The 25,156-nt window shown below is 44.3% G+C and overlaps 1 protein-coding gene and 1 long non-coding RNA gene across 2 annotated transcripts in view; one reads left to right on the top strand and one right to left on the bottom strand.

Annotated features, from left to right (window-relative positions):
* Nucleotides 1-25,156, bottom strand: part of LOC410867 — a 54,750-nt gene that overhangs the window by 23,669 nt on the left and 5,925 nt on the right. The window lies entirely within an intron of this gene.
* LOC113218589 lies at nucleotides 1,717-23,297 on the top strand. The gene is made up of 2 exons (XR_003304167.1): nucleotides 1,717-3,456; nucleotides 3,555-23,297. It is a non-coding gene; the product is annotated as an uncharacterized LOC113218589 (long non-coding RNA).

Below are 25,156 nucleotides of genomic sequence, written 5' to 3'. Positions count from 1 at the left end.
ACGAAAAGTTTTATACGTTATTTAATCTAACGTCTATCAGAGATAAAAGTTAAACTGCGGATAAACTTTTCCATCACGTTATCTCCGAGCCTATTACATTATCTCGTCATTGACCGGTCTAGTCACTTTGATCTAACTTATCATGTATTATTGAATAAAGCTCGTCAATAATCGTTCTTTCTTATTCCTATACTTTTTTTTTTATTGTTGTAATGAAATAAAGCCTGTTCAAAAAATAATCAATCGATACGAAACGAAAAAGAAGGAAAAAGAAGGATCCTTCTATCGAGAGAGGTTGGTTCTTCAATTGCTATTCTCGACACTTATCTAGATATCCCGCCTTCTATATTCGACGTCTGCTGATGCAACGGACGGAGCAGAAAGATATATAGAGCGAGGAATTCAAAAGGAGAAGGAGCCGCGATTCTTTCTATAAAAGGGGATCTATAGACGATTGGAAACACGGTATGCCACCGATAGAGCCTCTCTTATTAGAGAACGAAAATAAATCACAATGGCGGGGCTTGTGTGCCTTCAACCTAATGAATAGTTTGTTTTGAATATTTCGAGCGCGTGGCGCGCGTGTCCACTTTTTAAATTCTATAAACGTACCCGGTCTAAATCCGCTTACGTCACCTCGTCACATTCCCGTCGAGCTCGGTCGAGGATAGAATCGCGTACAGCATCTTCAGCGATTATCCCATTATAAAAAAAGTTACGTGGATTCCCTTCCCTCGCTCGGGTTATTATTAACGCCTCTCGTCCATGCTTTCCCTCTAATTACCGCCGTAGCAAATCGCCGAGATTCTTATCTAGATTTTATAACTCGCCTTGCGATTCGTTTTCGTCGAATTGCATATACCTCGACGGATATCCGAGAAAAATCGAAGGCGTAGATGATGATGATCTATATAAGTAGTAAAAAAAAATGTCACGAAAATCGAGGAAAGGGAAAATTGGGGGCATCGAAGCAATCTTCGAATCGACTAAAAAGAAGTTTCATCGATATTTTTGTCGTCTTATTTCCATCGCGCACTGACTCACTCCCCTTGCTCGCGCTCCTCATAAAATTCCTCTTTAAAATTCGAGAACGTAAAACTCGACGTACATTTATCGATTTTTCTTTTTTTCCCGTCATTAAAAATGTTCCGACGAATGGAGAAATTCGGCGTCCATATGGGACGCCTATATTCCTCCATATTATTCTCTTAACCTTTCGAAATCAGTCAATCGAATCGTCCTCGCGATAAAGCGAATAAAACGAATAAAGCATTCTCGAATTACCCTGCCGAGCGTGTGTTGCAGACCGCCGCATGCTCACGATTACGTAAAAGAGTAAATCCTCTGGTTTTTACGAGGCGATACGAACATCTTCGGAATCGGATCTCTTACGCGGAGATATATAAGATATGAGATATAAAATATATCAGAGAGAGAGAGAGAGAGGAACAGTTGGGTGAAAACGCTCTCGTGACAGACTCGTGAGAGAAGATCGAACGACGAGTCGAAGATAAGCTCGATACTCGATCGAACACACATCGTGTGCACATGAACACACATTATTTTTAGATCGTAATTCTCGAGAATATAGAATTACGATCTTGTGACAATGTCGATGATTTACGACGTGCGTCACTCTCAATTTTCAGCACGCGTCGCATACGTTATGTTCTTTCACGCAGCAAATCGCCCCGTGCGTCGAACGCCGGTCTCAACATCCAGTCGTCAAACAGTCGCGATCAATCCGATCACCGAGCCTGCACACCTATTTCCGCCATTTTCGATCGCACAATCGCGAATGTGAACATTTTATTTTTCAAGCTCGAAGAGTTTGGAGAAAAATTTCAAAAATTCTCAGCATTTTCGTTGCTACGGTGAAATAAGTCGATCGAGTCCGTTTCTTTTATACAGCTATCGATCGATGGATTTAATTGTCGATCGAAAACGAAGAAAATCGACGAAAGAAGAGAGAAAAAAAAAGAATAAAGAGTCGATTGATACGGATGATCGGGCTTGACCTCGCTTCTGTTTTCGACTGTATTCGAAGGGGGGGAAGGGGGAATTCTCGCAAGGAAAGGCGGAGCTAAACGTAACCGGCTCTGAACAAACATTTGCAATCCACGCCCGCTATCTTCCGCACCATCTCGTTGACTATTTGTAAACACTGTCACAACAATCTACGTATCATTTCACCCCCCTCCTCCTCCTCCTCCATCGATAATCCCGCGGTATCAGACATTTTTTTTAACACCGTTCGGCCAACCAGTATTCGAGGAATAAAGAAATTATTTATCCGCGCGAAAGAAATATAGCGCGAGTAGAGGATACTTGGTGGTAATGGAACGACATTAACGCGGAATATTTTTATGGAAAAATATTTTTTTTTCTTCGCGATGTCGAAGAAAGAAGGACAACGGGAGGATCTCTCTTGCGTTGCGGCAACTGTTATATAAGACGTTCGTTAGTACCAGAAAATTATGAACATGTGTCATATACGTGCCCACCCACTTAATGTATGTATAAATATACGCGTGTATTTTATATATATATTTCTCCGTGTTTTCTCTTCCTCTTAAGATTTATGATTCCTTAAGATTTTTTTCTCTCTACAATTATAGTAACAAAATACACAAGTTGTTTTAAGAGTTTCGAAACGGTACAGTGATTTCGAATTATAAGACGAGTGTGTGCGCGTGCGTGCGTGTTTTTTTTTTCAAAAGTGTGTTTCAATTCGCATTCCAACGATTTTTAATCTTTGTATCAATAATTTTCCGATCTCCTCTATTCAATATATATATATATATTGTTCCTTTCCCCTCTTTTCTTCCTTTTTTTTTTCTCACGAGATGATCAGGAATTACCCTGATCGATGACTACGCAAGTGCGTGTCAACGCTGAAAATATTTACACAGAAATTCTTTCCATAACACGTAGACACAGATCGTGACAACGATATTTTTCAGGATAACATCCCGACATTCCGTTTCCAGCGGAACGGTGCGTTACGTAAGGGAAAACGTCTTGGACGCGCGTGGAACAATACGCTTTGCGCCCGCGTACTGCGTCCCGTGGTGTGCATGACTGGCCGTTTAATCCGCGAGGCCATTTTCTATTCGCGAGGAGAACGCGATGTGAAATGCAACGCGATGACGCAACGACAACAAAGAGAGAAACAAACGAGCCGGCGGATGCTCGCCCATTATATCTAATTACGCCGATCAATCCGCACGATTCCAGTCGAAAATTACCAGTTTCCAGCTTGCGCGTCTTTGTTTCGCCATTTCCAATGGCGTTATTCAGGGGAGTTATCGAAAACGCGGGGCATCGTTAACGCGTCCACCTTTCGAAATTTGGCGAAATTAAAGGCGGCTCCGTCATTGAATCAATTCGACTCGTCTCGAAGAACGTTTAAAATTGGAAACGAATGGAGATTTGTTTGTTGTGGAACGATTCTTGGTAAGTCTTAAGCCGTTGTATCGTTCTAGATGTCTCGAGACCGTTGTAAATACGCTAGTACGCGCGTTGGAATAATATTTAACAAAACGACTTTTCAGATTTTCGCTTGAAATGATGCAACGCGCGAAAATCGTGCCAAAAGCGACCGATGGATGAATTCCTTCGTGGCTAATCATTCGCAATGATTACGCGCAAGGGCTGCGAATAGTATTACAGTGCATCGTTTGTATCTGTCGTCATGCATATTCAACTCGAATTAATCACGTTCAATTATATCCTAGAATAGAAAAAGTAGGAAAATTATTGGATAATATTGGATCTGATATACGCTCGTTAAAAATACGCGTAATAATTCGTAATAATCGATATTCATAAGTTTCGATAATAAATGGACTTTTACATCAAAAAAAAAAAAAGAAAAAAGGAAAGAAACTATTGCATAAAATATGAATAATTACATCCAGAGAGCAGAATGTTGAACAAATGTCGCAATATCGCTGAAATTTGCAAAATACCCAAACATCGCGTTTATCCTATCCAAAGTCTGCCAAAGTCTGTCAATACGTTTCGATCTTTCTCGAATCCGTCCCCTTGTGTACACAATCCGTCCTTTACCGTGATTTTCCATGGCTTTCTTTCTTTCTTCTAAGTCACCCTGGATTTCGCGAAATGTTTATTTCCATCGTGGAAATGTACCCGCATTTTCGATTTCGATATCTCGGCCACTTGGCCCAACGCCGAATTTATGAATCGGTCGGCGAGAATTCGTCGCGAATATGGCGTGTTGAATCAGAAACATTCAACAATGCCCAACTACGAGGAAAAACCGGTGAAAATTGGAGACGGGAAAACGTATATACTTTTTCTTTCTTTATTTCTTTCTTTCTTTCTTTCTTTTTTTTTTTTTAATTTCTGAAACCGTACTTTGCACTTTGCTTGTTTAGATAAATTGTAAACCGCACTCGATGCATTATCTAAACAACGAAAAAAAAAAAAAAATACATATAAGAGTGACGATAACGAAATATGTTATAAAATATATCGTCGTTTTGAAAAAGAAGACCGAAGTTACCAAAGTTTCCGTCAAATTGCATCATGAATATATTTATACGATAAATTGTTATTAATCGTTGCAATTAGTTGGGCGGCCTCTACTCTCGCCGCGGGTGTAAAAAAACCGCTCTAATTACACGGAAAGGGGAGGAGGGGGCGAAACGGAGGATCCTTCTTCTGTGGCCACGGTTCGATCCGAGCAAAACTTTTACTCCCGATCGTCCTCCTTTTCTTAGATATTCTCGACCACGGTTCAAGGGAGAAAGGAGAGTACGGTGTTTTGCGTTGCTTTTGCTTTCACACCCCGTTGGAGGCACGGCGGCGACAAAAAGACAGAGGACTTGTCCCTCCAGCTGTGTAAAAACCGATGCTCCGCTTTTACCTCGCTACTATATCGCGGCAACGGGACGCGAACGGGACGCAAATAGAACGTCGTTGCAAGGTAAACAGCAAACGGATGTAGGAACGAGCGAACTGTATAGAATATATTAGCTCGATGTGGAATAAAGAGGCCGGAGGGAGGGAGGGGGGCTCGTTTGCCGTTCCTCTCTTTCAGGGAAAAGTACAATTTTCGATATTTTAAGATGGAAAGTAACCGAGGATGGAATATATTTATACGACGGAAGACGATTCTTCCAAGTTTTCTATAACGAATCCTCTTCTCGAAGATCTCGGTTATTATTCGCCCGCATTTCGACGTGACGGAAAACTTTTCACGAAGCTGTATAACTCTCTCATCGAATTTGACGTATCAACATTGCACCAGAATCGAAGAGAGTAGTAGAGGTATTGGAAACTCGAAATCGATCGATAAATTTTAATTCTTTCAGTTCTTTTCGATCGTTCGATCGATCGTTCCATTCACCGAACTCGACAATTGCGGACAATTTTCTCGATTGGCCTAATTTCTATTCTCGACACGCGAGAAAACGAAAAAGTTTTAAAGAACCGTCGTATTACTCGCGTCAAAAGCCGAAGCTTTTTAATCAATCCAGCGGCAAAAGCTCGTGGGCGTGGCGTATCATTCCTCGAGATTTCAAGAAAAGCGACAATAAGCTCGGCTTCTATCGGCCCCGATCGCCTCGTCGATCCGGGGGGAATTACGAAAGCCGACCTTCGGACTGGCGAGCGTACAGTTTCGAACCCCACGTAATCTCGTTTCGCGCGTGTTACAATATATATATATATATGCATAAGGAGAAAAAAAGGAATTGGTCAGATCGGGTTCGCCGGGCCCGAATTCGAAACCGAATCTTTTATTTCTAGGACGATCGTCAACCGGTTGCGGCCGGCTTGGCAGATTCCTTCTGGTTCGAGAGCCTAGGCGAACGATTCGAAACGATCTTCTAAAAAAAGCGCGTGCATCACGAGTTTAATTGCAAAACCTAAACCTAGACGTGAGCGAATCCACGGATTTCCTGCTCGATAAAAATTCGACACGGCGACAGAATCGAGATTTGCCTTTGCTCCTCCTCCTCCTCCTCTCTCTCCTCTCCAGACGGCGGTGTACAATTTCTACGTAAACGAGATGGGGCGATTCACATACGCGAAAATGTATGAATAATGCAGCAACGTGCCAGGAATCGACACGCGATTCTTGTAATACACCGTCGTAAGACAAGAACCGTGGAACCGAAATGCGAAAACGTGCGAATGACGTCGCCATGGGTCGCGTTATTGATACGTCGTATTATCACTTTTGAAAATACGATTCGACGGTGTTCCGGTTACGACAATGTTCCGGACGAGTTGTGAATAACGTACACACGGCAGCTGGCGCCTGCTGACTTCTGTTCCTCGCCGAGATAAGATGGAAAGTGTGGAGAGGACGAAGCGGAGGAGTGGAATAGTGGTTCACGTTTCGTTTCGTTTCGTTTCGTTTCGTTTCGTTTCGTTTCGAGGCGATGCGCCGGTCAGCGGACGTGTCATCGGCGATACCATCTTCCGCGAGTCATCCCACCTCGACGATCTTTATATCCCTACGCCATTTCTCTCCACCCTCCGCCATTTCTCACGGCCGGACACGGCGCACGGATTTTTCGAAGCTTTTATCTCTATCGCGGACGCATGCATAAATACTCGCGGGCGTGTATTTTTAGATCTAACGAAACGTATGAAAAATGCAAAATCCTTTCAACTCGCTCAATTCTTTTCTCTCACGCGATATACTCGAGTGTATATACATATATATATATATATATAGAAATATTCATTCGCGTTAATACAAAACAGAATTCTCTCTCGCGACCTCTTTCGCGAAAATAAAAATGCATCGTCCATTGAAACGCAGCCGCTCAAAATTTCTCAACTTTCCATCTAATCCAAACGGTTTTAACCTCGGGATGGAAATCTCTTCCACGAGGAAACGATCGAATCGTAGCAATTTCCTTGGATCGCCTCGTTCCACTAACTCACTACTAGAAGGCGTGAAGCGAGAAAAATCAAGGCTCAGAAGAAACGGGACAACGGCGATCCAACGCGATATTACAACCGCTCACCATTCAAGGTCTCCCGTTCAGGGAAACGTATTTCTAATGGATACACGCGTACAGCCGCTCGCAAAATTCTTCTCGGCATTTCTTCTACTATTTTAAATAAAAAAATAAAACGTACAGATATCGCTCCATCGTGAAACAACCATTCCCACGCGAAATTATTTATATATCGCCAGAATCGTATATCTTTAACCTATCCATATACGTATCTTTCTTACACACTTTTCTCTAGAATTACGAGAGATATTTCTTTCTATTATCGATACGATCATTCGAACGAAAAAATACCTTAATCTTCCCGCTCGAACCACACTTTTCGTTCCATCATCTGGATCGTCAGATCGACCGAATTACGTGTTTACGCGTAACGAAACGTAACGCAAAGCGTCGCGATCGGTTTATCAAAGAGGGGGAGCGGAACATCGTGGCGTGGTGATGTAATCGGGGACGTAAACCGCGGGCGACGCCGTGTCTGGCTGAGTCGGCCGATGGCCAACGACCAATGGGAAAACGCGGCACGTTTGTACCTCGGACCGCGTGTGTACGATATCCTTTCGCTGGCCTCGTTCCCTTGCCAAACCTCTGATCGCGTTTCTGATCGCGTTCCATTACCGAGCCAGGATCAAGGATATCGTGTATGTGTGTGCGTGAGTGTACGCCCGTTTCGACGACTTTCGGGTCTTTGTCCCTCGTGACCGGATCGTCTGGCTTTGGGCATAAAATAGTCGATCCTTTTTGGAAGCGTGGATCGGTCTACGGGCTTGAAACTAGTCGGTCCCTCGAGGGGGGTTGCTTCTGGCACTGTTTGGGACTGGTCATACTATTTTTTTATTTTTTTTTTCTTCACTTCAGGTTTCGAAAAGGTATTTTACGACCTGAGCGATTATGATTTAGTATGCGTGTTTTTTTTTTCTTCTTTTTATAGTTTCGTTGCGGATGATAATTATATTGGAACGTGTATATCAGGTGATTTGAATATATTTTTGTTTTTTTTTTTTTATAGTTTGTTGTATTGTAAATAACGATTTCGAATTATTAGATAATTTAAGATGTATTTAAGATTGGAATTCTTTTTCTTTCGCTATATATGTTTTTCATATTCTTTCGCGTTAAAGAATATGGAAATTGTTACGAGCGATGCGCGTATTTTTATATATATATATATCGCAATTCTGCTGTTAGATATTTTGAACGTGATTGAACGCATCGAAGATTGAAATTTTTTTTTTTGTTATTCCATTATTTCGCCGTTGAAGAAGATGTAACAACCATGAACAATCATGATGAAATTTTATGCGCGCATTATTTTTATACCTTGTTGGCATTGTGGGTAATGATTTTAAACGTGTATTAGAGAGATACACGTGTGACACGCGTTAATTAAATTTGCCACGATCTTTTGAATTTTTATTATCCCATCCGCGGCCTTGTTTTGACAAATGAAAAAAGTAAGCAACGTAATTTGACGAAAATCATGAATATTAATCGTATGAATTTATCCTCAGACTTGAAAAAAAAAAAAAAAAGAAAAGAAAAAAAGAAGATAAAGAGAGAAGAAGATGGAAACAATCTTATAAATTGTATCCGACGAAGACAGACGATATTTTTTTCGAAACTCTAAGGCGCCGGAAAGATTTATGGAAACCGATGATATTTTCAAAAGATATACACACAAGGAATTTACGCTCGAGGACTTACACGCGTATATGTATTTGCATACATACGTTATACATACGTATTACATCCACGGACCACGGTACAGTTACGTTTAATACATGCAGAATGGGATTTCCCTGGCTACGTTTCTTCAAGAGTAAATTTGACACAGGTTGGTTCTTCAGAGATGGAAACTATTTTAAATAAAAAAATCTTTGTTGAAAAACGTTGCTCCTTTGAAAGGATTACGATCGGAAAAGAAATAAATATATACGTAATATGTACGTACGTACAACTCGCGGGACGAGAAAACGTGTATTGTATCCAGGATCCGTGGAGCGAGCAATTAAAACGTGCAGCAAAGCTTGCGAAAGAAGTCATTTGGGGCGCTATTCATAGTTTAAAGAGGAGGCCGGTTTGGGCAGTCAATTAATTCCGACACAGAGAGTGGACTCTCCCGGTTATTTATGTCGTGGCGTGGTAAATGTCAACGAAAGAGGAACCAGATGTCCTCGTTTGGCATTGTGATATCGAATAAAATTGCCGCTCCGGTACGCCGCATTCCACCGCGATTACAAATGAAATCTCATTACACCGTGGCACGGTATATAACATAGGCGAAATAGACCTATAGCTAAGTACGTATAGCTTGGAGGCTGAACGTTTCTTTAAACCGTTCTTTCACCGCCGCTCCGAGTATGTATATATATATATATATATATGAACCGCGGCCTGCAATATTCACGCGATTTATTCAAAGACGTAAAATGCGAGCGAAGTTGCGTCGATAAAATCACTCGGCGTTTTTTTTTTTCTAAAAAACAATGCGCGGCATTCATAAATTGCAAATTTTGATCGTCGACGAATCGAATAATGGCATCGAGGACTCATCGGCGACGAGCATTAACAAAGCGATAATTCAGAGCTGACGGGCTCAAGGAGAATCCGTTATTTGCATACAGTGTGTATCGTTGTCACTTTTGAACAATTTTCCCTCTCCTTTTTTTCTCTTTCTCTCCTCTTTTCAAGTGGATAGATTAGAATTCGCGACAAAGGACAAAGGTAAGGAGAATGCGGATCACTAACATCTCCTCCTCCACGTCGTCAAAGGTGAAGTGGGGAAAAAAAAAAGAAGAAGAAAAAGAAAAAAATAGGGGAGACGGTCGGTGGACAATGCGCAATTTACCGCGAAAGAAACGGGGCAGGCAACGAGCTTCCGTGTTAGAATACGTAGGTAGAGTGAGTAGGGGCGGAAGAGGGAAGGGGAGCCGCGGCGGCCGGAAATCGGTGGCAGCGCTATTAGAAACGCGGCCATTTAATGCCACGGCTGACGATTGTCAGCGAAATTGGATAATACCGCTGCGGAATTTCACTTCCTTTCACGTGATTTTACGGCGCATTAATCGAAAGGACTGGTCGACTAATAATCCTCGAAAGAAGAAAATAGAGGGAGGAGAGAAAAAAAAGAAAGAAAGAAAGAAAGAAAGAAACACACGCATACTCGTTCACCTCGAAACATTTCGATTCGAGGATAATGCGATTCTCGAAGCGAGGAGGAGCATGCGGTAACCGTCCCCCCCCCCCCGCCGTTTTATCGAATTTTCAATTCTTCCGTTCCAACTTCTTATCTCTCGTATCTTATTCGTCGGTGTTTCGGGCCCCCTCGATGCGAAGTACGATTTTATCGAGTGTCGCTCGGTGGTGGAGCTCGTAAACGAAGCTCATCGTGAAATTTCATCATCGCGAACGAGCTTGTCGAGAAGATAACCGCGTTATAATACTCCACCCTCCACGGCGAAGAGAGAGGGAGAAGGAGAAGGAGGAGAAGGAGGAACGGCTGCCGCCTTTCCTGCCCTTCCTCCGGACGAGAGGGAAAAGAAGAAAGGGGTGGCGTGGAAATTTCTTCCCGGCGCATCCCTCTCGAGGAATCTAATAATAACATCCTTGACCCGGTTTCCATGGCGATGGGATCGCGTTTAATCCAATAGTTGGAGTCTGATCGCGTTTGTCGTTGGGCAAACAACCGGGTAAACAAAAGTTGGACGCGGGTGATAAGGGATTGCTTCTTCCGGGACACCCCCTTTGCCAGCCTCGATCGATCGGGGGGAGAGAGAGGGAGGGAGGGAGCCGGTGAAAATAAAACGAGCGCATTCCCGAGCGATAGAAAGTGGCGTGGTCGAACGTGGTGGATAAAATCAATGAAAGCGATTCAAGCGTCCGCTCCGTTTTCACGGCCAGTCATCATCACGCGGAGAACGTGAAAATTGGACGCAACGATTCGCTCTTGGAAGGATCTGGGTTGCGAAAAAACTTGGCGTACTCGTCTTAGATGGCGATCGTTTTGAGAGATCGTTCCCCTCCTCGCGTATCCTCTTTCTTTTTTTCCCCCATCCCCCGTTTTACACACTTTCCCCTTGTATCTTCGAACCATCTCCAAGATAGCGAAGCGCAACCCAGTTTTCTAGCTCCAGCGGAATCAGCGACCACGACGGGTGAGCCGTGATCCGTGCGTAGAAAGTGATGGAACGTTTCCGGAGCGAACGCGAGCGATAACGAAAGGGAATAGAGAGAGAGAGAGAGAGAGAGAGATGATTGTCGTCGCTGGAAGAGAATTTATCTCTTCGAGGTGATGAAGAAAAAGAGAGAGAGAGAGAAGGATAGGCGGCGGACGACATCGACGTGATCGGAGACGAAGAGACCGAGGGAAAGTAGCGATCAGTTTTACCGCGATACGCTCGACTTGGCACACGTGTGTCTGCCAGCAGATGGTCTTGGCCTTTTGTACGACGGATCGACGACCGTCACGAACTCGATAGAATCGCGGTTACTCCACTCCACGAGCTGTGCGACGGCGGACAAAAAGGAGGAAGGAGAAAAAAAGAAGAAGAGAAAGGGGAGAAGGAAGGAGAAGAAAAGGAAGAGAAAGAAGAAGAGGTGAAAGAGACGAAGAAGGAAGAAATCGAAGGCATGACACGCGTGTGTCGGAGGAATTGACGACACGGAAGGTGGGGGATATTCTGTCTACCACGCGATAGGTAGCTGCGCTCCAACGAAAGAGAGAGAGAGAGAGAGAGGGGGGAGAATCTATAGGCTCAAAGTCTTGGCTCATCTCCAGGGCATTGTCTTTTTTACGATGACGAGTAGCCTCGAGGGCTGAAGCGGCCGGAGGTAGGACGCAGTCGAGGTAAGAAAGGAAAACAGCTCGGTCTATGAATGTGCCGACGCATGGGACGGATCACCACGGAGAGGTCCGTGGGTCAACGCTCGGACGAGAGGAGGATGGTTTTCCTTTTCTTTTGGTTGCTTTTAGATCGTGGTATAAATATAAACGAGAATCGGCGCATGGCTCTGCTTCGTGTCGAACTTGGTGACTCGAACGAAATAATATCGGAGACGGCACGAGCGCGACACGAGTCCCTCGAATGCACCGATCACTCGCCTTATTGCGAGACCGCACGCGGCATCCAACATTTTCAATTAACGGTTCGATTACGCAAACCGTGTCATCGCCGCTCTTCCCATCGCGTCGCGTCGTTCGCGCGCGATCTCGGTCAAATCCAGATGAATCCGTCCATTGTATCGCGGCGGAAAGAACGAGGAAAGAAAAAAAGGATTATCAGCAATTATCCATCCTTGCAAAGATATTTTATCCAACTGTAACTTTCCCAGCGTCGATTTTCGTTTTATTTATCTTCTATCGCGAATGTGTCACATATCCGTCCGTCTAACGACACGTATACGTGGAAGAAACGAAACAAAGCAGCAGAAATCGTGGAATGGAAAAGTTTACGCTCGAAAATTTTCCGCGCGGAAATTTTGATCGAGGTCGCCACTCTTGACGCAACTCTTGGGGAAACGAAAAAAATACGATCGACGGAAGGAGTATATATACCCATATATGTATATATACACATATGTACATTCGATATTCCGCGCCACGAACACGGAATATTTGCACCTCCCGATAATCACCTGGTTAGGAATTCGCTTGGCTGGCTGAAACGAATATCCACCCCGGCCGGTCGTGGCCCGTCGATCGTGAAAGTGGCATAACCCGCGCGCTTCTTGTCCGTGCGTAATGGCGGTGAGTGGCTTATTCCACTGCAACAGCGCCGCGCATGCGGTGTAGGACGCTTATCGGTCCGTTTAGGGGATAGGAGGAAACTACTGGTGCGGCCGGATAATAAAGGTTCATTGTCCCTACTTCTATGTAGCGCCAATTATTTCGACGTTCTTCTCTGCGGACATTGATATTCGGAGAAACAGATTTGAGCGCATCCGCTCCACGATGAAATGACGGGTTTAACGAGCTCGTACCCTAGGAGGGTACAACCGGTTGGCTACTCTGTGAACCATTTTTATTTCCACGGACTGGACGGATGGAAGGAGGAACACGATCGCGAGGTCGAAACAATAGACGGAACAAAAGGGAAGAGACGAGAAGATTTTTACATCGTCGTTATTTCGCTGAGAATAAACGGAGCAGTAACATTTTTCCACGTAATTAAACTCGAAACAGATTTAAATGCACAGTTCGAGACAGAGAGATGGGATAACGACGACGAGTAGCTTTCACGCGAATTCGACGATCGTTCCGGTGATAAAAGTTTACTCGGTAAAAGTGGTATGGACGAAATCGCGGCGAGACGGTCGCACCGACACGTCGGGGAAAGTGTAAAAGCAACGTGAATCGTATATGCAAACATATACGTACATTCCCCGAGTGGGAAATAATTAGCGGAGAGAAGAGTAAATTTTATGAATATTTTACGATAGTTGGGTCTGTCACGGACACGGTTTAACGATAGACGCGGTTCAAATTAATTTCGCCATTACGATAAAGAGGCAATTCCCCGCGCACTTTCGTTCCTGATTGCAAAATCGGTCACGCGGATTATGTTACGCGCGCCGCTCCGTTCGCGTCGCGCCAACGTTTCCAACGCTGCAATGGAACACACCACGACTGCGAAATCACGCGAAACGGCCGCCGTTCACAATTTCTTCGGGAACATCGGAATGCGCGATGCGAAGCGACGTTGCTGGAACGGGGATCGGGGATCCAACTTGATTGGACGGCTGGAAAGATCGGCCATTATCGTGACGCGATTAATCCATTCGTGCGAGAATTTCTTTCTTCCTTCTTTCGGGGAGAGAGAAAGAGAGAAATAAAGAAATCTCGTTTGCGATTCTCTCGCGGATAGGCTCGATCGCGAATAAGTTAGTCGCGAGACGAGAGCTCGTCCTAACGAACTCTCGTAGAAGCATCGTCCCACTTTTAGGCCTCGCGTCGTGGGAGCGCATAAATAGAGGAGTCGATGCATAACTCAAGGTCTATCTATCGGGAACGTTGGCATTAGGAAACGTTCCAGAAACCGTGTTTTCACCACGACCTTTCTTCTTGAAACGCGCGTAATAATAATAATAATAATCCTGCCTCGCGAAAGAAGTAAGAAAAGGACAACACGAACAATTTCAATTTCATCAAACGAATCGAAAAAAATCAAACGTTTCAAAACCGAAAGGCCGGCGACAAGGGACGTTTGATCCGCCGGCCATCTCGTCGACGATATCTCCGTTGACGTCACGGACGAAGAAGAACGCGAATTTAGCTTCCCAGCCGCCGAGACAACGCGCCGACTCCTTTTAACGAGTTCCAATTGAAAGGAAATGGAGTAATGAAAAGCGCAGCGGCGATGGCGCCCTTCGTGAAAGGGCGCCAACAGCGATCACACGGCGTCATCTTTCCCCGTCACCTCCTCCCTCTAATAATTCTAATCTAATAATCGTTTCCGCTCACGCGGCTGACCTCCTTCCCCCGACTGCGACGTTGAATCGCCGATTCTTCTCTCGAGGGGGCAAAGTTATGACTATCCGTCTTCGTGTATCGTGTCTTCGTGCCACGAGCGTGACGCCAATTATCGCGAAGAAAGAAACCAAACGATCCGACCCGAGCACTGTCGAGAGCTGGCTAAGTTGGCTAGCGGGACAACCTCATCGATCATAGATACACCACACGATCTTATTTATAGCCTCAACATTTTATTTTCACAATTCCCAAATATTCGTCTTTTTTGTCCTCTGCTCGTTCGAAAATTATTTATTTCGACGTGTAATTGCGCAACGAAATTCGCGAAGAAAGAGAAAACCACCCGAGCGCTCGCAATAAACTCCAAATAGCTGTAATAGCGGGTATGCGCGGATCGCAGCTTTATATCGAGGCAGCTCGATTGCCGAGAGCCTCCGTCGAGAGGCTCGAGCGAATTCTAATTGGCTTCCCGTCTAATTTAATCGACACCCCGCATCCGGAGAGAGAGAGCTCCAGCGTCGAGCTGGAGCACGTCTCGTTAGCCACGCGTCTCGATCCCCCAACTTCGCTTGATTGACGGACATTAATGGGTCACGGACGCGCGCGAAAATATTTTCGGCGAAGTTGGACAGAGAGAACGAACCGGTCCGCGGCCAGCGTGCGTTACCGTTAGCCACGCGGCCGCACGCTTCGCCTCGTTTCTTCGAAAACTCGCGCGCGCTTCGCCCGCTCTCCCCTCTCCTTCCCTCTCGCCCACCGAACACGAAATATTTACGACGTGACGCGCGCCTAGCGGTGGTCGACCATACGCAAAAACCGCTTGATGAAAATAGAAAGCGTAATCGAGACGCGCAAAAGCTCTCTCGCGGTGCACGCGCGTCTTTTTTCCAGGTTTTCTAATTAAATCGTTTTTACGATATCGTTTGATACCATCGAGATTTGAAAGAGTATATCTTATTAATCGATCGAGAATGTTTATTACGTATTTTATCAAAAGAAGATTTGTTTTAATTTAAATTTCATGGAGTAATTCATGGAGCGATGAAATTCTAATTCCTAATATATTTCGATTTGGTAATATTTTTGCCAAAAATGAAAAAGTGCAACGAATGAAAGAAAGAATAATACGAAAGAGCAGGAATTTACATATAATAACGTAACAATTGTGCAATTATCGCTAAAAGAAAAATCTGTCCCGAAAGGATCAATCCTCGATCCTCCTCTTTGGATGACTGTGCAAATGTTTATCCGCTGCTGGATCCTGCGCTCCATTACTCATCATCATCGTGATTTTTTTTTCCGCGGGATCCATCGATCGATTCACCTCGTACGTTTTCAACGTTGATGCAAAGACGAATGTGTGACGGGCCGCTCGCGAAGGTTTTTTCGAAAAACAACCGTTACCTTCACCTTTGCCGAGCCGCTAAGAATAGAGGAAACGATAACTTACTCCTCGATAAACTATATTATTTTGCCACGGGTGTATTAGCGAAGGGGATCTAGACTACTATAGGCCGACCCTTCTTTATTTATACGCTCTAAAAGTGGTAAAGATAATCGATTCATCGATATCTCTGCGCATCGCGCGCCACTGTTGGAATATCGTTAACTCGACTTTCGTGCGAACGCTATTCCCATCTTGATACATTGTGGAAACGACAAGCGTCATTATCCCCGTCGTTTGTTAACGTCGTTTCGTTTCCCAAACCCGATTTTCACTTTTTTTTTCTTTCTCCGTGCATACGGATATATAAACGATAAACGACGACTTTTGCTCGATAATTTCGTTTCGAAATAATTGTACATTCCGTTCAAAATTTGTTTCTTCGAAAAATTTAAAAACGTAGAAATTGCGATTAATTAATATATAGGGATTCAGTTCATTTTTTAAAATTAAAAAATTTCGGATTAATTTCTGAATCCAATTGATTAAAGAGTGTGCGTAGAAATGTTAAATAAAGTCTAAAAGAGAAATAAACGTGTTTAACATACCATGAAACGATCAAAACAGAAGTGGAATTCCGATAATAATCGCGCGCATAGTCCTAATCGGTCTTTACAAACATCATTTGGCAACTATCGCGATCGATACTTGGCACGAACGTGGGTTATTTTATCTTTTATGCGTTATGTATTTTATATACGAGCCGTTTCAAAAGTCAAATAGATCAAATACAATACTCGAGTCTCGAAGATGCAAGATTATCATAATTTTACATTAATATTCTTCTTATATATATATATATATATATATATAGGGGAGGGGGATTAAACTGCAAAGTCAACGTCAACATGGTATCAAATAATACGCGACAAAATGTCGTATGACAGTGTACGCTTTAATATTATTGCAACCAGACAAACAGGAAACTGAGTGGAAAACATTTTTCCCCGAGACAAAAGCACGTTATCGATCGTTTTATTTCATCGAGTATATGTTTCATCAATTCGCGTTACCTCTTAAAAATATACCGGCCGATGAATATTTTTTCCACGACGTGGAAGAATCAAATCGCGTCACGATTTAACGAATCTCGATCCGACCAACTTTCCTCCTTCCGCTGTTGACGGTAAGCCAGTTTCGGATTCCCAATTTTTCGACTCGTCGTCGAAAGCGCGAAACTTGTTCGTGTAAAAGCCAAGAGAGAGAAGCACGATCAGCTGTTTGGCAATTTAAAATGTAAAATTAACCCGGTGATCGAGAGCGGCGTGAGAGAGGCCGCTCAACAGGCAACCTCTCGTCGATAGATTATTTGCACATATTTCCATGTGAAACTCTCTCGAGTTCTCCTCTCCTTTTTTTTCTTTTTCGTCCCCTCCCCCTCTTTCGAAATCGCGACTACGATTTATTTCACGTGTATTTTACTCTAATCGTGCATCGTCACTCTCGCCATATTCGCACGTAAGAAATCCCTCTTCTTCCCTTCCGGACGTATCAACCATTTACCATTCACGCTTTCGTAATATTTATATACGAGAAGGGAAAGTGACGGAAAGAAACGAGCGGCAGATGAGATCAGCCCGGCCGTGACGAGTATCGTGAAACGGGCAGATCGCACTTGTCCTTTTTCGTCGAGAAACGGATCCGAGATTGCTCGTTTCATCGAGCGGAGATGCGAGAGATTTCGCGATGCATCCGCGATGAGAAATTTTTCTGGGAAGTCGGAATTCAAGAGTTTCGAGAGGAAGAAAACGGGAAAGTCGATCGATCGATATTGCGAATAGGGACCATGGTTGCTCATGCGGCACATCGATTCGAGCACTTTCACCTAGACCCGATCCTACTCCTCCGGATCTCTTGCACGTAACGTAATAATTTAGAAACGAAACGAACAGCGTTTCGAGAGCCGAGCTCTCTTGTCTTTCTTTTCTTCTTTCGCTCTTCTTCTTTTTACGCTCGCAAAACGGAGGGGGGAGGGGGGGAAAGAAAGAAAGAAACCACGATACACGATTTACATCGATCGAGTACCATATAATTCGCGACCGATCTGATTAAACTCGGCCGATTCGTGGAACCTACTCGATAGGCGTTGGTTTAAATGTATCGAGATGTTGCCAGGTTTTCGGTTTAGACGGGATCTAGCACACGGCCGTGTGCTAAAGCGAAATTTTCCAAGAAACGGGGATAACTCGTTGTAATGTAGGGAGACAGTATCTAGAAAAGCACGCGAATCGAGAGAGAGATATAATTGACACAGATAACTATTCGATCGGTCGCCGTGCAGAGGAATGTTTTTGCAGCAATCGCGCGCGCGCGCGCTGTGAACGCTTCGATCCGTTCGTTGCAGAAAGAAACGGAAAGAGCGCGTCGTCGATATATACGGCGAGACCGGTATAATAAAAATCACCTTTCATCCCTGATTATTTTTTATTGCGGTTGTTGCGTTCGCACACTGGTAAAAGTATAGAGTTCGCTTGGAACAGTGGTCGACCTTTATCGCGGCTTGCTATCCTTCCTTCCACGCGCCTCGTTAATAATGGACCTCGATCTAACGTAAAAATAAAACATTTTACGCGCGTCGCTGCCCTCGCCGCCTCGTGGAATTTTCGAGCGTTCCTCGATTCGATCCAGAGAGACGGAGACAGAGAGAGAGAGAGAGGGAGAGGGAGGGAGAGGGAGGGAGAGAGGAAGGGAGGGAAAGAGGGAAGGGCAGGAAGGCCGATGGAACGAAACGCGAATACCGGAGCGAGGTGCTCGCGCGTGCGCGTAAAAAGCGAATCGTTCGCTTCTTATCGAGGGTGTAACACGAGACAATCCGATCTGATTACCGGTAAACGGCCTTCCCGGGGAACTATGCATCAAACAGGCGTGTTACCTGCTCCCGGCCGGCAAGTCAACGAACGATCTTAACCCGTAAATGTCGCCTACAACGGAACCAGTTTCGTCCCGTTTCATGGCGGTTGGTCGGTTCATCGATACACGGGTGACGTCACATTGCATTAAGAGGACTGGCTATACTCTTGGAGAAAAGGGTCGAGGAAGGGTCGAGGGAAGAGAGAAAAAAATCGTGGCACTTTCTGAGAAAAAGAGAGAGAGAGAGTAAATCGGACAAGGAATGGAAAGAGAGAAAGAGAGAGAGAGATAGAGAGAGAGAATCGCGAAGGGTGGCGGATCGATAGTACGACCTTGAGACTTGTCGTCGCCTCGGTACGCCCGAGCAACCTCCGGTTCTCATAAAAGAGAATTACCGTTGGGAAGAGAGGACACAGCGCGTGGACGTGTACACAACGCGCAAGTTCTCTGAACAGTTTGAAGAGGGAGAGAAACGAACGAGAATGAGGTAAGAGCGCGCGGAGAGGGAAAGGGAGGAGTGGGAGAGGCAGAAAGAGAGAAAGAAGTATCGCACAGGGTGTAAAGAGCGTAAAGAGAGAGCGATGAAGAAGGAGGGAGAAACGAGGGAAGAAGGAAACAAAAAGCGATCGAACGATACGATACGCGTTTTATTTTAAGAGATATTTTCACGAGGAATGATCGTCGAAATGTATGCACATACATATATCTTTCCCGGCATTGTAGCTATTTACGTACCACGCCCGCGATAATGCACGTTTCGACCGATCGTTCTAGCATCGTTCGGCCATTTTGAATACACATAATGACGTCAGCGACAGAATCTGGGAAACGAGCGAGTCGAGAAAGGCGTGTCATCCCGCCGTGGCCCGGCAATTTTCTCGTTGTTGGATTCTCGAGTACTCCCGTGACCTCAGACTACATCGATCAACCGAGTCTATTCATCCGAGAATGGCACACAGGACAAACTCGAGCATCTCTCCCTCCTGCTCAAGATGTATTTTTATTATTCTCGAGAATAGAATCGGCGAGATGACTTGCCGCGCTGTTCCTCTTTATCTCAGAGAAAACGACAAAGAAATAACAATGAGCAGCTATGTATCGTGCTTAATTTTCGCTCAAAACGGATGGATTTCTTTTCCTTTTTTCCCCATCTTTTCTCTCTTTTAGTATTTTTTCCTTTTTTCTTTTTTTTTTTCTTTCCATATATGTTTTTCATTTGACAAAAAAGACAATGCACGAGAACACCGGATAAAGAACGAACGAACGAGCATTCACCGGCGACCAATGTAACCATGCGTTCTCATCGAAACGGAGAAACTTCGATGTGCATCCGGTGCATGCTATTGTACGACTTCACGGGTAGTCTGTTCGTTCACGGTTCGTACGTATCGGCTTTGAACCGTGCCGTTTTTCGTACCTTCGTACTTCCTGTTACCAAGATCTAACGATTTAAAACGCAATGTTTAATTTATTTATATCTATAATCTATTAACATAGCGAGTAAATAATTCGTCAAAAAAAATCATGTTATTAACACATAATAATTGCAATAATAATTAAATATGCATGAATTTAAAAAAGTAGTTCGAATGTAAGTAATTCGCAATTTGTATAATGACAAAATGTTGTATATTAATGATGTAATATTGAAAAGAAGAAGAAAAAAAAAGTAAACAGCTCAATAAAGATTATTTTTTTCTATAATGCAACTATCTTTGACGAACGACGAGTTTATAATACTTTACGATGACTCGCACTGTCACACGTGAAGAATAATCACGTTACGGGAGAATAGCCTAGAGCAAATCTAATCCGTTCTCTCCTTCTATCAATCCGAGAAGGAGGCACGTTTGTCCCAGTTTCTAGAACCATCTTACAATAGATACAACTTACGTTTCGCCTACAATATCATTACTTCTCCTTTACAAGAACTGAATAAAAATTAGTATATCTACATCCTCTATATCCTTCAATACACTTCTATACGGTTATTTGCGAAGAAATACAAGGAAATGAGAATTTATATTGAAATTTGGTCGAAATCCAATAACGGAGAAAGCTTACTTCAAAATAAATCGGAATCAACGTTCGACCAACTGACTAATCAAACCAGACAGAAACGACTTTACATAAACGAACGAGCGATGAATCATCGATATAATTGGCAAAGAGATCGTTCTCGTTTCATCTTTTCGCTACGATTTCGATTTGGAAGCCAACAAAAGAAGGGGAGAAAAAAATAACCGGCGAATAACTTTCTTCCCAACCACAAGTTACGAACATAGATAGCTAGATCAGGTGTCGCGTCGCGATAGTAGAAGCTTCCCCTTAGAGGCCGCGGAATTTAGATAGCGACGCTTCCGGCTGCACCGCTTACGTAGTGCGTAAAGGCGTTACGTAACGCACGAGAAGCGGAGACCGAGTAGAGCGTAACAATCTATCGGATCTACGCACAGTCGCCGCGCGGGTGAACGTTCGGCAATGTTCGTGAGATCTCGGCCGAACTCGCCACCGAGGCTCGACCGATTTACCATTCTATCCTCCGCATCTTATGCGCGCGCATCTCTCGCGCACGCAGTCGACGATTTAAAACCTATCGAATTTTTCTCCCTTTCCCCGACAATATTCTATACCTTTTATTTCGTTCGATTCCCCTTCTAGAACCATTTTATATAACCGTCGAAATTTTTTTATCCGTTCACGCTTTTTAACGCCCACGCGTCCATTTATTTATCAACACCCGTCAACGCGATTTCAAAAGGCGCAGCAAACGCCACATCATTGAACGCGATACAGTTTGGAACGTTCACCACGGAATTTTACTCCGCGCGTGACAATATCGCGTTATGTATTTGCGGTGCAATGCGCACCGCGATCCGCCGTCCGCATTTCTTCGTTCCTTTTCCACGAATGCACGTACGCGCGCATGTTTTTGCACGCCGCCTACCGACCGTCGTTTCTTTCGCACCGCGCGGCCTTTAAGAAACTACATTTCATACGAGCCTCGCTCCTTGTTATCCGTTCCATAATGTCGAGTTCTTTCGTTTCTTTTTTTCTCGTTTTTTTTCCTTTTTTTTCTTTCTCCTCCTATTTCCTTGGTCCGTGCGCACGCGCACATCCAGCTCGCTCGATAAGCGAAACATGGCTCAAGCGGATGGGATGGCAAAGATCAAATATTCCAAAGCTGATCGATGGAATATATAACATCGACTAACGTTCGATGACGTAAAATCATTATAATTGCTCGTTCCGACGGTATCATGCGACTAGCAGCCGATAGGAACGTGTTCGTTCCATTCATTCGCGGATTCTTTATAGATGGACTCTCAGTTATGCTCCCAAATGAGCGTCCTCGACATATAAAACCTTACGTGTGGAGGAACATTTAAGTTCGAACCGAAAAGGACGTCTCCTAGAAATATATGACGTATCGATCGATCCATCTCGGTCGAGGATCTAAATTACTCCTTTTTTTTTATTTTCTTTTTCTCTTTTTTTTTTTTTTCTATCGTTTATAAGAGTTTACAGTGTACTTCTAAAATTAGAAGATGACTGTGAGTTCACGCTTTTATTGGATAGAATTAATCCGTTGAAAGTTTTACCGTTGTCGTGCAAGCTTGAAAAAATTTAATTAAATGAATCGAATAAATTGCGTTTAATTAATTGTAAAAATGTTTTCGCAATATATAGAAAAAAAAAAAAAAGAAAAAGAAAAAGAAAAAGGAGAAAAGATCGTTGATTTCGTGGTTAAATAATCGTGGGTCAGGAAGATCAACGCCCGTATGATTCCTGTATGATAACCAATCGCTTAATTCGCGAACAACTCCGATGTATGTGGCTTTAGTGAATTATAAATCGAACTCGCGCGGATTGATTTAACGATACCACGTTATGAAAAGCAAATGTGTCCGTTGTGTATCTTGGAGCAAAAAAAGTATGTAATCATTTTGCAGATACACTCGTGATCGCTCGTTCGACTTTGCTGATTTTTTTTGTTACATTATGTTAATACATACATTTTGCGCGTTGTTTACACAGTTCACTATCCAAGCGACTTCGACACAGTAATAACGTGTAAGTGACATCACAGACAAACATTTAAATGATAAAAACAATCAATAATGAAATACGGCAGGCCAATATTATATAATAATGATAACGAAATAATATAATATTAAAAACATTGGGTTACGTATTCTGCAGAAATGCCTCTAGGAATGCCTCTACAATCTTTTACATAAATTTGGTGAAAACTGAATTTCCAACGCATATCTTCACGTTCCGTAAACGTTTTCACCCGCGGTTCGTTCCTATAAATCCGATCCTGACCGCTCTCTACGATTAAGCACTCGTGGAATGCTTTCTCGTTACGATCGAGCCGTCCAGTCGACAAATATTCGAAAGAGATGACGTATACGTGCCCCGATAAATCAACTATGCCCGTTCCTATCATGTTATTTATAAATACGAGTCACTGCAATTAAATCGTTCCGCGATAAAATCAATAACAACCGAAGAGTAATAAAAAGGAAAAAAAAAAAAAAAAAAAAAAGAAGTGCGTGGATACGTCACGTCGCTAAACTAAATCCAAAACCTAACCCAAACTCGTTCCGCGTGGCAAGAGTGCTCTCGAGCTGCTTATTTCTCTTCCCTTCTCGTACGGCCGCCCATTCTCACGAACAACGAATTCTGAGTCACGTCTACGAATAAACGACGTTTCGCGACGATTGTTGTCCCCCGGCCAACGGACTTGTTTCCACGAACGGACCAAGTCCGTTGAAAACTCGCGGCTCGCCAGCGTCCTTATGAGGAAATCGGGACGTCGGAGGACGAGGCTGACCTGCCGGATTTCACGTTATCCCGTTACCGGACTCGGAGCGGCCGCGACGCGGCTACGCCGCATCCATCACCTACATACGCGCATAGATTGCGATCGTTTTCCGTTCCCGTTTCCCATCTTCGTGCCTCGGCAAAACCGTTTTGCGCCTCCACCGTGGATCGCGACCACGGAGCAGAATGCGCCTCGCGCGCTGACCTCGATACATATGTCGCGGCATCGAAGACAGCTCTCCTTTCGCGTTCCTCTCGTTCGTCAAGGCCTCGATAGAGACAACAACAACGAAAAATGTCGAATATCGCCGCAACGGACCGTGACTATCGAGCGCGATCGTCCAACGAAGCGCGAGCTCTCCGCTCCTCCTCCAATCGACCGTGGCCGGCCAACCGACTTGGCCTGAGCCGGGTAAACCCGTCCTACCCAAGCGGATATATCTTCCAGCGCACGTTGGCGAAAACCTGGTGAAACTCGAAGACACGCGTCGAAACGCGTAAATTCAAGCAACCGTGCCTCTCGCGGTTTACCTTTTTGTGAAAGTAGATCTCTCTCTCTCTTTCTCTGTCGACGGGTCACCGAGCGTAATTCCGTCCTTATGCAGCGAGATTACGCGCGGCGGCCGATGCTTGCGCATTCTTTCTCTCCGCCGCCGCCGCCATCGTCGTCGTCGTCGTAGCCGCCGCGAAAGGGCATTATGCATAAACGGCGGTGACAATGCGCCCGTGCATGCGCGTTGCGCCGCGCTAAACCATACGCCGTGACACGCCGCGTTACTTTCCTGCGGCGTGGAATTATTGCGGCCCGCTGGCAAATGGGTGTGGTGAAACGATTTCGCCCGCTTCGTTCCGAGTCGAGTCGGGGCCAACCGATTTTTAGAGATTTTTTTACCGGCCGTTGCGACGATCTTTTCCTTTTTCTTTTTCTTTTTGTCTCTGTGCGAGTGTATCTATCTTTGGTAAAATGGTTTCTTCCATTTATGAAAGGGATTCGAATTTCCGGGAAGGGACGGCCTACCTGTTCCTCCCGATGGGAGAGGAATGGAGAGGAATCCTCGCTATGCGCGCGCTGAATTCCGCATCCTTCCACAACCGGGTGACATCATATCTATTTTAAGTAGCGCCAGATATGTAATATCGGACATCCGCTGTAATGGAACCTGAGGTCGTATTCCCGGGGCATTCGTTATAAACAAACATAATTGTTATCTCGCGTGTCTTATTCAACTACGCTGCGAAGGAAATGCGCGATACGAGCATTATCAAAGCGACTCGCGATGATATACAACCACTACGTTTTTCCACTACGGGTATTATTATCTATTCTTCGCATCATCTGTCGATGCATAACGATATTATCTACGAGGAAGGATAGATGCGTTATATATCTGCCCGCGTTCGACGATCAATGGCACAGAAATTACGTCGAATTTTATTCAACGACGTTGCTGGAACCTTATCGTAATAGTAGCCGAAGCGACGTCCGTCAAGGTGCCATTCTTGAGACCGTGAGAAAACAACGTGCGTAGAATGTGTGTACAACGATAGCGTTGGCTCCGCTTCCTC

The sequence above is a fragment of the Apis mellifera genome, linkage group LG2 (genome assembly GCF_003254395.2).
Source record: "Apis mellifera strain DH4 linkage group LG2, Amel_HAv3.1, whole genome shotgun sequence".
Taxonomy (NCBI): domain Eukaryota; kingdom Metazoa; phylum Arthropoda; class Insecta; order Hymenoptera; family Apidae; genus Apis; species Apis mellifera.
The sequence above is the reverse complement of the archived record's forward strand: the minus strand, read 5'-3'. Positions and strand labels throughout refer to the sequence as shown.